The sequence below is a fragment of the Uranotaenia lowii genome, chromosome 1, assembly GCF_029784155.1.
Source record: "Uranotaenia lowii strain MFRU-FL chromosome 1, ASM2978415v1, whole genome shotgun sequence".
NCBI lineage: Eukaryota > Metazoa > Arthropoda > Insecta > Diptera > Culicidae > Uranotaenia > Uranotaenia lowii.
In genome coordinates, this window is record NC_073691.1 from 108,399,196 (window position 1) to 108,413,506 (window position 14,311).

General features: G+C 39.1%; 1 protein-coding gene and 2 non-coding genes across 3 annotated transcripts in view; 2 read left to right on the forward strand and 1 right to left on the reverse strand.

Annotated features, from left to right (window-relative positions):
• LOC129761067 (uncharacterized) overlaps positions 1–14,311 on the forward strand; it is a 195,381-nt gene that overhangs the window by 125,650 nt on the left and 55,420 nt on the right. The window lies entirely within an intron of this gene.
• Trnai-aau (transfer RNA isoleucine (anticodon AAU)) lies at positions 5,515–5,588 on the forward strand. The gene has a single exon. It is a non-coding gene; the product is annotated as a tRNA-Ile (tRNA).
• On the reverse strand, positions 5,981–6,054 carry Trnat-agu (transfer RNA threonine (anticodon AGU)). Its single transcript has one exon. It is a non-coding gene; the product is annotated as a tRNA-Thr (tRNA).

Below are 14,311 nucleotides of genomic sequence, written 5' to 3' on the forward strand. Positions count from 1 at the left end.
TAGGTAGCAATCTGATTCCACTCTGAAAAAGGTATTTGAATTAGTGTAGTGCAATCAGGCAGCCATCAACAATCGACGGTCTGGACGTCAGAGGTGGACAAGCCGTGCAAGCAGTATCAGCAGTGACCCGTTGACCTTACCCGTTCAAGGGTCCTTCCGGCACCCGTTGTCGGGGAGAAGCCATTCCGTGGCCAACATTTCCTCGGCTGTTCCTGCTCGCCGCCTGCAAGACGCAACCACTGGACTGATAACTGGGTAACAAGTTGAGAAAGTGCTTCCAGTATCTTGGCTGCCAGATAACGCCTGACAGTGGTACTGACATTTGGGATACTGCAACATTCCCGGCCGACTGGATGCAGGGTATCCTCGTAAAGGTCCCAAAGAAAGGAGACCTAACAGAGTGCGGTAACTGGCGAGGCATAACGTTGATCTGTACAACCCTCAAAGTACTCTGCAAAGTGATCCTGAACAGGATCCAGGAGAAAATCGACGCTACACTTCGACGGCAACAAGCTGGATTCCGATCCGGACGATCATGTGTGGACCACATCACAACGCTACGAATAATACTGGAACAAATCAACGAATTCCAGGACTCTCTTCTGCTGGTGTTCGTTGATTTCGAAAAAGCATTTGATCGACTGAACCACGAAAACATCTGGGCTGCTCTTAGACGACGAGGTATCCCAGAGAAACTAGTCCATCTCATCGAAGCACAGCACGAGGCATTTTCGTGCAAGGTCTTGCACGACGGTGTCTTGTCCGAACCAATCCCGGTAACTGCTGGAGTGAGACAAGGATGTATTTTGTCACCGCTGCTTTTTCTCATCGTAATGGATGAGATCTTGACTGGATCGATTGACTGCAGACCAAACCGAGGATTGCCGTGGAATCCTTCAACCATGGAGCAACTGAACGACCTTGACCTGGCAGACGATATTGTTTTGATCGCCCAAACACAACAAGACATGCAGAGCTAATTCGACGACCTCACCGAAAGCTCCAAGGCAGCAGGTCTCAAAATCAATGTCGGAAAGACCAAGTCGATGGAAATCAATACAGAAAATCGTTCCAATTTCGTGGTAGCTGGACAACAGGTTGAGACAGTGGAGTGTTTCCAGTATCTTGGTAGCCAGATTACGCCTGATGGTGGTACCAAGAAGGACATCGAAACCCGGATCAGAAAGGCCCGATTTGCGTTTGCGAGGCTTCGAAACATCTGGCGGTCACGCCAGATCTCTCTACGAACTAAGATCCGAATCTTCAACTCAAACGTCAAATCCGTATTGCTGTATGGGTGTAAAACTTGGTGCACATATGCGGTGACGACGCGAAAACTGCAAGTTTTTGTGAATCGCTGCCTGCGGAACATCATCCGCGCTTGGTGGCCTGGCAACTGGATCTCAAACGTTGAACTTCTTCGCCGGTGTCATCAAAAGGCGCTAGAAATCGAGATTCGGGAACGTAAGTGGAGATGGATTGGGCACACGCTGCGAAGAGATGAAAACGAGATTTGCAGAGAGGCGCTTGACTGGAATCCAGAAGGGCATCGAAGAAGTGGCAGGCCCAAAAGCTCGTGGCGGCGAAGTCTAGCCGCTGAAATCCGCACAGTTGACGAGAACCTTGGCTGGCAGCAAGTGAAGACGCTGGCTCCGGATCGCCAGCAGTTGAGATCTTTTATCTCAGCCCTATGCGCCGGTCAATCGGCGTTGGACCCTTAGATAGATAGATAGAGTGGTAACAGGAAAGACATCAGAACCCGGATCAGAAAGGCCTGATTTGCTTTTACGAGTCTCCGGAACATCTGGCGGTCATGCCAGATATTTCTACATACGAAAATCCGAATCTTCAACTCAAATGTCAAATCCGTAGGGGAGAATGAGGATACTTGATCCCTGGGGATACTTGATTCCTTAGCTATATCTCGAAACTGGAATGTCTTACAAAGATCAAATGTTCTAGAAAAATGTGCCAATATGAGCAAAATAACAATGCTTGTAGTTTAATAAATTTTAACAAAATAATTGTTTGAGTAATTGAACTTTGTTTGAAAAATTTCACAAAATGTAACTTGAAGATCTTTTTTCATCACTTTAAAATGTTCCTTACTTGGGAAAATTATGAAAAAAATATTTGTTCCAATGTATCAATCGTACGAGCGTAAAATGAACTTCATAATGCCATATTTTCAAAGCAATGGAAAACTCTCAACTTTTTTCAGAAAAAGTTTTCTAAAATGTTGATTATGGGTATAATTGATCCCCTAGAGATGGGTACAATTGATCCCCCTTCCAAACAGCATATTCTTCTTCTGAATTGATCGTGATGATTGCTGATTACGAAATTACTAATATTTATCCAAAAACTAATATTTATCAAACAACTGTCTGAAGAAAAGAGTAAAAATAATTAATTTTCTCTTAATTATAAAAAATAGCGCCTTTAAGTATGCAATGTTATTAGCGTTGAGATAAAGTTATAGGATTTTCTTATGTCTGCTATAAATTGTGAAATGAGAACAAACATGACCAAAATAGTCAATTAACATTCTATCTTGGGGTTTTGTTTGATTTTTATACAAGGATTACGGCTTCCTGAATAAAAGATCAAGTCTCCTTCAATAAGGGATCAAGTCTCCCCTAACTTAAAAAAAATCGCAATTTTTTTACTCCCACGAAAATGCTTCTAGTTCATCAACGGATTCAAGTATCGATCTAATTTTTGGAGCATAGAAACTTGAAGTTACAAGCTGTCAGAAAATGTCAAAGACGGCGAGTTGCTATTTTTTTCCAGAAAGATATGGTGAAAATAAGAAAAGGGGATCAAGTATCCCCACTCTCCCCTATTGTTGTACGGGTGTGAAACTTGGTGCACATATGCGGTGATAACGCCCCATAATATTTGTTGTCTGTACAATTACTGGTCAAAAGATACAGATGTTTAGCTATTAATAATCAAAACATTAAAAAAAAACTTCGCACTTTTCGTCAAACATGACTCATAAGCTTCTACACAGTTTTGTTGCATGATCCGATTATGTCACAAGGTCCGATTATGTTGCATGGTCGGATTATGTCACATGGTCGATAATGTTGCATGATCCGATATGTCACATGGTCCGATTATGTTGCACGGTCGGATTATGTCACATGGTCAGATTATGTCACATGGTCGGTTATATTGAATGATCTGATTATGTCACATGGTCGATAATGTTGCATGATCTGATTATGTCACATGGTCGATAATGTTGCATGATTCGATTATGTCATGGTCCGATTATGTTGCATGGTCGGATTATATCAGATGGTCGATTATGTTGCATGGTCTGATTATGTCACATGGTCGATTATGTTGCATGGTCGGATTATGTCACATTGTCCGATTATGTCGCATGGCCCGATTCTGTTGCTTGATTCGATTATGTCACATGATCCGGTTATGTTGCACGGTATGATTAAGTCACATGGTCCGATTATTTTGCATTGTCGGATTATGCCACATTGTCCGATTATGTCACAGGGTCCGATTCTGTCGCATGATTCGATTATGTCCCATGGTCGATTATGTCATATGGTCCGATTATGGTGCATGGTTGGATTATGTCACTTGGTTGGATTATGTTGCATGATGGGATTATATTGCATGGTCGGATTATGTCACATTGTCGGATTATGTCACATTGTCGGATTATGCCACATGGTCCGATTATGTTTCATGGTTGGATTATGTTGCATGGTCGGATTATGTCACATGGTCGATTTTATTGCATGGTCGGATTATGTCACATGGTCCGATTATGTTGCATGGTCGATTATGTTGCATGATCGGATTATGTTGCACCGTCGAATCATCTCACATGTTTGGATTATGTTGCATGTTCGGATTATGTCACATGGTCAGATTATGACACATGGTCGAATATGTTGCATGATTGGATTATGTCACATAATCCAATTATGTTGCATGATCGGATTATGTCACATCTTCAATTAAATTGCACGATCGGATGTTGTCACATGGTCGATTATGTTGCATGGTCAGATTGTGTCAGATAGTCGATTTTATTGCATGGTTGAATTATGCCACTTGGTCGAATTATGTTACATGGTCTGATTATGTTGCATGGTCCGATTATGTCACATATACTACTTGCTCGGATTTTTTCTCGTGAGACGTTTATGTCACATCGTTAAATTTTGTTTTATGGTTGAAATTTGTCAGTCCTTTATTGCCTTTTGGCACTGTCATACGTTGATCATTTCTAAAATACACCAATGTTCTATTATTGTATACATTGACACACAAAAATTGCGTAATTCTACGTTTAGCGGTCGTAGCTAAATTACTACCTCCTCCACTTTTTCTTGCATCGTAAATTTCCAAAAACGTGTGAATTCTAAATTTTGAAAAAAATAGGTCTGAAAGTACTTTTCACAGGCAACATAATGCTGTCAAATTTTGAATGTCCGACTACTAGTAAATGTGCTATCAGCAAAAGAAAGTGTCCCATTTTAAAAAGAACTAAGCTTTACATGTATTTGGCATTTTTCAATGTTATCTTTCTTCTAAAACACATCTGAAAAGACGTGCTTAACTTATTGAAAAGCAGGATATTTTGGGAATTTAGGAGAAGAATTTGATATTTGATGCGGCACTATTGTTGCGAGGCAGCAAACAAAATAATTAGCTAACGTTACTATTTGGATTGTAATAGAAAAACCATCCCAAAATTTAATAAAATTAAAAAATGACTACCAACGGTAAGGAAATTACTAGCTAGGTATTTTACCAATGACTCAACTGTACCAAATTCCAGAGGTTGAAATTAAAGAACCACAAGTAGCATTTAACAAAGACATGTGGTTGAACGCTACCGCATAAGCTCTTCATCTTATTAAACTAAAATAAGTCAATTAGCTATGGATTTTATATGAAATAGGGCTCTTTCGTTACAACATTTTATTTGGCCAGTGAAAATGTAAAGGATTACTCTTACCTAATAATACCAAGAAGACTCGCCATTCGCTTTTTAGCAAAACGAATAGCTAACAACATCTATTCGGCGGAAGGTGGAAAGTATCGCATCACCAAAAACCCATAAACAGAGAGTGTCTCTGGTTCTTTTACCTTCACATTTCCCTAACCATCCACCTTGAATCGTTGTCGTCGTGGCTAACTGGTTGTGGCCTATATCTCCCGGAGGGATTCGCCACCAAGTTCCGGGCAGTACACGGTAAAATGTCATAAACATTCATGAAAATAAATTTTAATATAGTGTCAATTTGAATGAAAACCACTCTCAACGGCGGACGGACGGTTGGATTTAGATTCGTTTTGAACGCAGTCAGACTCGGATTCGAGCTGCTGCTTTTTATCATCAACACGATTAGATTTATTATCACGATTCCATTCCTAGTTCCCTAGGGATGTAATTAGGGGACCGTGATAGTAATGTGATTCGAACCCTTACGAAATCAGTGTGGTCCTGAGATTCTTACCCCCTCCACAACTGGCTCCATAGCTCAGTTGGTTAGAGCGTCGTGCTAATAACGCGAAGGTCGTGAGTTCGATCCTCTCTGGAGCCAATTATTTTTTGCAATTAATTAAATTTACACTGTTCCGAATGGCATAAAATTGCGTAGAAGGAAACAAATATGTTGCATGTGCTTTTTGTAATAAATATTAATTATTGAAGTTTTTACTTGTTTGCAAGGACATTTCGATGTGAAATCAACTAATAATCTTGCAGAGCTCAATTTTACAATGCTATGGGTGTAGCATTACAGGAACGACTGTAAACTTACAGTTTTTTCCCTGTAGTTTTTCCGCGATTTCTGAGATGTTCTGAGACCTGTAATCAAAGTTTTTCTTGTATCATTTTCATAACAAATTAAATTTTTCAAATTATTTTGAAGTCGTGTTGTTGTCCTCAAAAAAATTATCCCTTCACGTTAATCATATTATTGATTGGAAGGTAAGGCTCCGGCGAGATTCGAACTCACGATCTCCTGTTTACTAGACAGGCGCTTTAACCAACTAAGCCACGGCGCCGCGGTGAGTGGAGTGGGAAATGTTGTGAACAAAATTTTCTATTCGTCTATTTGGGATAGGTGAAAACGAAACGAAGAAAGAAGAAAGTTACCTGCATACCTGAATTTCGAAAGTTGTCCCCCTTGCAAGAAATCCCGAAATAGTATCCAGGCATCTGTTTAGTTCGAGGATTGAAGCAGGAAATGTGAGCCCAACCGGATAGCAAAATAATCCTATCAGCTGTCTGATAAGAATGGTGAACTTTGAAGAAACACCCAGAGTCATAAACATTCAGAATGTTTATGGCTAATCAAGATTGATTGACCTGTTGTTATTTTTCTTTCCTTAAACTATCTGGTTCAACGAAGTGTTGTTGGATTTTTCGATGGCTTATTTTTGATCGTTAACCAAACTCGACTATAGAGCTCCTCGTGAAAACTGCCACCACCAAACTACGCTTTGGCTAGAATGCTTTCCACATCAAGCTGCGGTTGATGGATGATGCTACGATATCTGTCCATGTAGATACCTTCATGGACAAAATGACCCCACGCAAAGCTTTAATCATCCATGGAAAACCGGAATCGAGGATATGACCGCAAAATCAATATTGCGAAAATTGTGAACAATCATTTGACATAAATTTTGCCCTTTCACTGGCGAATAATGCTTTTTTAAACCAAGAACAAAATAACTTGAAATTCCACACAAATTTGTCTTTATAAATGTTTAAGGGAGATGAGAAGATCATTATTAGACTCGACCCAAACTGGGTCCCTCATAAAGAGAATTTTGTTTGTCTATATTTACACTTTGGCATGTTTTTTTTTTCAATTTTGTTTGCTCTCATTTTTTGTGCTCTGAACCTGATCCGGCTGCTAATAAAATTCGACGTTGTCGTTGGCAATTGGTCCAGGACCAGGAGGTTTGGCAGTATCATGCATGTGCGTGCACTTGTGTACATAAATGTGACCATTTTTTCAACTCTTTCCTCAAGCTTTTTTTACTCGTTTTTTTCTGGTAAACATGATGAAGATGACAGGACCCAAGGTCTTGCAAGGTGAAGGCTTTCGGGGATGTTCGAGTCGAGTGTCGTTTATTCCATTTTCACTTCCTACATTAATATAAGTTGGTAGGACATACATACCTAGACGTGGCAAATGCTTGGGGTGGGCAATTGTAAATATTTGATGACATATGTTTTATGCTGGGCTATTATGCTAATTGAAAAAGGGATATTGCTGCTTAATTTTGTATCCCGGAATGTAAACGCTCTATACGGTAAATATTTAATGTTGGGGTTTCCTTGCTGAATGTTAACAGTTTTCCACTTCCTCAATCGGCAACGGATCCAACTGATACATTTGTATATTAGTTCAACAGTTGAATGGTATTTTTTTTAAAGAATTTGTTACAATGTTTTCGCATAATATGCTTGGTAATTTTCATCTGTGTCATGACATTTGGACCGTTTAAACTGTTGGAATATGTGACTCATTAACAAAAGATATGGGGAGAATGGGGATACTTGATCCCTTTTTCTTATTTTCATCAGATATTTCTGGAAAAAAAAAACTTTGCAGATCACCGTCTTTTGTGTTTTCTGAAATCGTGTAATTTAATCTTTATATGCTACAAACGTTAGGTCGATACGTGAACCCGTTGATGAACTAGAAGCGTTTTTATGTGACTAAAAAATTGTGATATCTTGAAAGTTAAAGGAGACTTACTCCTTTATAAAAGGAGACTTGATCATTGATTCTGGATGCCCTAAGCTTTGGCAAAAATCATGGGAAAATTAAAATAAAAGTTTCATTGACTTTTTGATATTAGTTTTCAATTCCCAGTTTACAAATGTCAGACAAAAAGAATTCTTAAAGTTTGTCTACTACCCTAAATTCATTGCATACTTAAAGGCGCAATTGTCTAATTTTCAGAGAAAAGCACTTTTTGGCATCCTTTTTATTAGGAAATTATTGGATAAATATAAATCATTGAATAAATATCAATAATTGCGTGCTTAGTAATGATCAACATCCATTCGGTAGAAAAATATATCTTTTTGGACTCGTGGGATCAAGTGAACCCATAACATACATTTTGGAAAACTTTTACTTAAAAAAATTGAGAGTTTACTATTGCTTTGAAAATATGGCATTAAGAAGTTTATATTATACTCTAACGATTGACATATTGGAATAAATATTTTTATTATAACTTTTCCACGTAGGATTGTTTATTAAAATGATAAAAAAAGATCTTCAAGTTACATTTTGTTAGATTTATCAAATATCGTTTAATATTTAAAATCAAAGTTTTTTGAATTTCTTGAGATAATAGGTTTATTGTTTTGATCTATTTGGCAAATTTTTCTAGAACATTTGATCTGAGTTAGACATTCCATTTTCGAGATATACCTGAGGAATCAAGTATCCCCAGGGATCAAGTATCCTCATTCTCCCCTAAAGAAATATTTGTTTCTAGAAAAAGTAAACTCAAAATAAATGATAGCACCGAAATGTCCTTGACTCGCCCGGTGATGAATCATGCTTTAACTGATGTTCAATAGGTAAATTCTTAAGTCTTCCGATATTGGGATCATCACGGATAAAAAACTCTATAGGTTGTTATCAAAATTCGTATGGTTGGCTCATCTATATCACATATTTTTGGTTGAACCTATAATATTGCTTAATCAACATCGATAACTACAAACAAACTAGCGTTCATGTAAAGTTGATTTGGCTGTAGAGGATTTCTCAACCGCATATCGCTAAAATAATTCAACAGCTAGTAGATTTGGCTATATTTTCCTAGTCTACATTATAATATCTGATAGTTATTTTTTTAATATCACTGATGCTTGGGGGCCGTTCAGATACCACGTGGACAAAAAAATGAAATTTTTGACCCCCTCCTCCCCCTCCGTGGACAAGCGTGGACATTTGGCAAACCCCTACCCCCCTCCCCGGATGTCCACGTGGACAGATTTGAAATATTTTTTTTAAATACCCATAATTTGACAGTTAGAAAACATCACGTTTTGGCTCTTAGTTATAGAAATGGCTGATTTTGAAAAAAAAATTAAATAAAAATAAAAATTTCCTGATATAAAATATTTTAAAAATTTTAAATTTCATTATTATTATATTTATCCACATTCTTATATATATTAGACTGAGAAGCCAACTAAAAACGAAAAGTATAAATCCAATCATAATTATCCAAGGGATTGAAAACAAGAGAGAATTCTTTGCATTTGCAAAATTCCACAACTACTTCACAAATTGCAACAATTAGCACATTTTCACTCTCTCTGAGCACTGGTTTCTCTCATTTGAACTCAAACCTGCTTATGTTCTCTAACAAATTGACACAAATTTAATCATTGGCTGCACATTTTGTGTGATCATTGACAAATTTCCTCCCTTCATTTTAGTTCCCCGTATTTATCACTTGCTTTCAGGTAGCTACTAATTGTTTAAACTTAAACTGGTAAGCTTTGTCATTATTAGATTTTGATTTAAACGTCTTAATATTTATTCACCTTTAGAAAATATTTTGAAAGAAAGTATGTCCACGTGGACATGGCCCAAACCCCTACCCCCCTCTCCGTGGACAAGCGTGGACATTTTCATACCCCCCTCCCCCCCCCCCTAAGTTGTCCACGTGGTATGTGAACGGCCCCTTGTCTGAGCTTGAGTTTGTAAAGTAAATTGTCCGACTTAGAGGAAAAAAAAAGCCAGTAGTTATTTCTCGTAGAAGAAATCAACCAACACAAAGCGGAAAGGTAAATATAACTTTTTTTTTTTTTCAGTTGATTTAGTTTTCAATTTTTTTAAAATGTTTTCAGATAGAGATGTGTGGGTGCATTTTGACCCTCGAGGACCTATCCGGAAGCTGAAATAATAAACAGCGATGAAAAAGATCATATCGCGTAAGTTACATAGTATTCTTTATTTATCACTATCATGTTTTCATAACAGCTTTTATTTTATTTTAAGGGCGCCGGCAGTTCAACTTCTACCGAAAAAAACAATAACAGCATTTTGTTTCAGGGCCATGGCGGCGGCTCCCCCAGCAGAAGCAAAAAAAAACAATGAAATTAAAATTCATGCCATTGATCGTATAATTAAAATGAAAAATAAAATGAATTGTTTCATTTTAAAAAGAAAAACAATGCATTTTATCTGTTCAAATTAATTATTAATATTTTGAATCAACGATTTCCCACGTTCACGGGGAGCAGCATGTACAGTAGAAACAGCCATACGAATGATTGAATGAAAATTCCTGTTGGATTCTTAGAATCGATGCGATCGCTAAATCAACCATTTATCCTTTCGTGGCAAAGTATCATCTGATTGTTGTTTTGATAATTTTTTCGGGTCAGAACCAAACAACCATATTTATGTTCATGTAGACTCGTAAAATAACTGATAAATCTATATTTTTTTCTCCGTGATTCTACGTCGATTCGCTATAACAATGTTTAGCATTCAACGCTACGCTTTAAGTCCCTGCGTCGTAAAGCTAAAAAAAATGGCGATAATAGTTGCGCCAGAGCCTTCTGCTAAATTGGGTGCCTAGCATTACTTACTTACATACCTAATGTTCCCGCGCTGATCCTCCGGTGAATGAGGCCTCCACTGTTGACGATCCGGGGCCAACGTCTTCACTTGGTCCCAATCAAGACTCTCGTTGACAGTTCGTACTTCGGCGGCTAGGCTTCACCACCACGAGTTTCTGGGCCTGCCTCTCCTTCGATGTCCCTCTGGATCCGTTCATGTGTCTTACTGCAAATCTCGATCTCCTCTCTTCGTAGCGTGTGCCCAATCCATCTCCACTTGCATTCCCGAATCTCGATTTCTAGCGCCTTTTGAAGACACCGGCGATGTAGTTCCTCATTTGAGATCCAATTGCCAGGCCACCAAGCGTGGATGATACTCCGCAGGCAGCGATTCAAAAATACTTGCAGTTTTCGCGTCGTCATCGCATATGTGCAGCAAGTTTCACACCCGTACAACAATACGGATTTGACGTTTAAGTTCGGATTTTCATTCGTAGAGAGATCTGGCGTGACCGCCAGATGTTCCGGAGACTCGCAAACGTAAATCGGGCCTTTCTGATCCGGGTTTTGATGCCTTTTCTGGTACCACCATCAGGCGTAATCTGGCTACCAAGATACTGAAGCACTCCACCTTCTCAACTTTTTGCCCAACTATCACGAAATTTGAAAGATTCACTGTATTGATCTTCATCGACTTGGTATTTCCTACATTGATTTTGAGACCTGCTGCCTTGGAGCTTTCGGTGAGGTCGTCGAGTTTGCTCTGCATGTCTTGTTGTCTTTGGGCGATCAAAACAATATCGTCAGCCAGGTCAAGGTCGTTAAGCTGATCCATTGTCGAAAGATTCCATGGTAATCCTCGGTTTGGTCTATAGTCAATCGATCTTGTCAAGATTTCATCCATTACGATGAGAAAAAGCAGCAGTGATAAAATACATCCTTGTCTCACTCCAGCAGTTATCGGGATAGATTCGGACAAGACACTGTCGTGCAACACTTTTCTCGAAAATGCTTCATACTGTTCTTCGATGAGATGGACTAGTTCCTCTGAGATACCTCGTCGTCTTAGAGCAGCCCTGATGTTTTCGTGGTTAAATCGGCAAAATGCTTTTTCGAAATCAACGAACACCAGTAGAAGAGAGTTCTGGAATTCGTTGATTGGTTCTAGTAGCGTTGTTATGTGGTCCACACATGATCGTCCGGATCAGAATCTGCAGCTGGCGAAACAAGCTGGCTTGTTGCCGTCGGAGTGTAACGTCGATTTCCTCCTGGATCCTTTTCAGGATCACTTTGCAGAGTACTTTGAGGGTTGTACAGTTCAAAGTTATACCTCGCCAGTTACCGCACTCGTTAAGGTCTCCTTTCTTCGGGACCTTTACGAGGATACCTTGCATCCAGTTGGCCGGGAATGTTGCAGTATTCTAGATGTTAGCGAAAAGACGGTGCAACATTTGTGCTGTCAAGGTAGGGTCTGCTTTCAGCATTTCAGCAGGGATGTAATCGATCCCAGGCCCCTTTTTGGATTTCATGCTTTTCATTGCCGCTTTTATTTCAACCAGCGAGAGCGCTTCCGAGTTGATGCCATTAATGCGACTTACAGTTGGCGCTACGAGCTGCGGGTTCTGTTGGCCATCGCTATTCGTGACTCGGAAGAGTTGTTCGAAGTGCTCAGTCCATCGTTTGAGCTGACCTGTTCGATAGGTCAATAACTGACCTGCTCGGTCTTTCAGCGGCATTCTTGCATTAGTCCTTGCACTACAAAGGCGGCGAGAAATTTCATAAAGGAATCGGATATCTCCATTGACGGTTTCTCTTTCTCCCTCTTCGGCCAGGGAGTTTGTCCAGGCTCTCTTGTCTCGTCTACAAGTTCGTTTAACTGCCTTTTCCAGCTCCGCATATCGTAAGCGGGCAGCTGCTTTGGCTGACCCGGTACCTGCCTGCTCAATTTGCAGTTGGTGAACAGATAAGAAAACTATATTTACCATGTAAATTTTCCAGTTTTGTTGCATGAAATCAAACAAAGTCCGACTGCCTCGCACAAACAGATCAACATTTACTCAGTTGTCGCCTTTAAGCACTCGAGTTCTCTGGCTGAGTGCCGAATTTTCTTACGTCTGAGTAATCGTTCCGCTGATTTATGAGTTCATTAAGATCATTCGTCGGTAAAAGGTAGCCCCAGGCTCTGTGTATACATATTGAATTTAGCGAGTACAACTGTGGTCGATGTGTATTCTTGGGTTCGAACTCACGAAAATCGGCTCAGGGGGTAACTGATTTTCCAATTTGGTGATTTGAGGCGTTGCTTTGAAAATTGATATCTAAAGATGAATAAAGGAAAAATATTGAAATGAAAGAAATGAAGATGTTCATTATTTGATAGGTTAAAGGCACAAATGGAACCTCCATCCATCTAGCCATCCAATTGATTGGACTGACGAAGAGTGGATACCTGGATCAATATCACATTGCGAACAATTTACACATCATTTTCCAATTCTATCAACCTCATATGAGTCTGGGGTCAAGTAACGAAAAGGAGATGGTGCATTTTATGACTTTTTTTTTACTTTCTGTGTATAAGTTTGTATAAACACAAAAATTCGCTTCCATTGAATGCACTTAGCAGTTTCTATTATAATTTTGACAGCTATAAACCCAACTACATGTTTATATGCCCTCCAATATTGTTACGACAGATATTATATTTGCAATCGTTTCTTCATTAGGGCGAGACAAATGGATATTGACAGATTAAATATCTCCATGCCATAGTAACTCCCTCGAGATTCTATCCGGCGGGCGACGGACGTCCTGATGAAATCCAGCTCTGGGCACCATCCTGTGACAGCTTCATTGCAGCAGCCCATTGTATGTCAGCCTTCCGAATCACCAAAAAGGAAGTCGAGAAACATCGAGAAAATAAATATGGCAGGGCGCTACTTACTGCTTCCTTATTTCTCTCCACCCACTCCCCGAAAAAAAGGGAATGAACTAAAGAATCCTAAACTGCGGTTTCTCTGGCTACCTCTAATCCTTATTATATTGCCATGGCAGAAATTTCGCTTGCAGGCAGCATCTCCCCATTGAAGATCTCTCGGTAGAAAGAGATATAAGAAAGATTTTTGGAACATGAATGTGTGAGCTGTGATCAATTTTGCTGATGGGTAGTGGACAAAAATATGGTAGGAATACGTTGATGTAAATGTTTGTTTGTACTTTGGAAATGGTTCGAAATGAGATTTAGACCAAAAAAATTTATTAGTTATTCATGAAACAATTTTCAAAAAGTGTTTTTTTTCAGCCCTACTTGTACATTTTCCCAATGAGGCGTGCGAGTTGGATAATTAGGTCGAGTGCTGAAAAAATTAATTTTGCAACGAGTTGCATACACAATTGTTAGCAATACTATAAAATACCCTACAGAATCAAGTTTGTCTACCTGCAAAAACGGATTCTAGTTTTTTTCCTTCCAAATCAAAACAGTGTTGAAAAGATCTTCTTTTTCACATTGTTTTTTTTGCGGTAGCAAAAGCCTTTTCAAAAACAAAGTTCTTAACAAAAAACGGATATTTCAGTGCGGAGTGGCAAAAAAAAAAATTTGACTGGACTCGAATGATAATTTAAAAAATTTAAAAAAATGGAGATCGGGTGGGGTGGTTTAGTATAAATAAAGGCGTTTTGTAGAGCTACTGGCACTTATATCTTCAT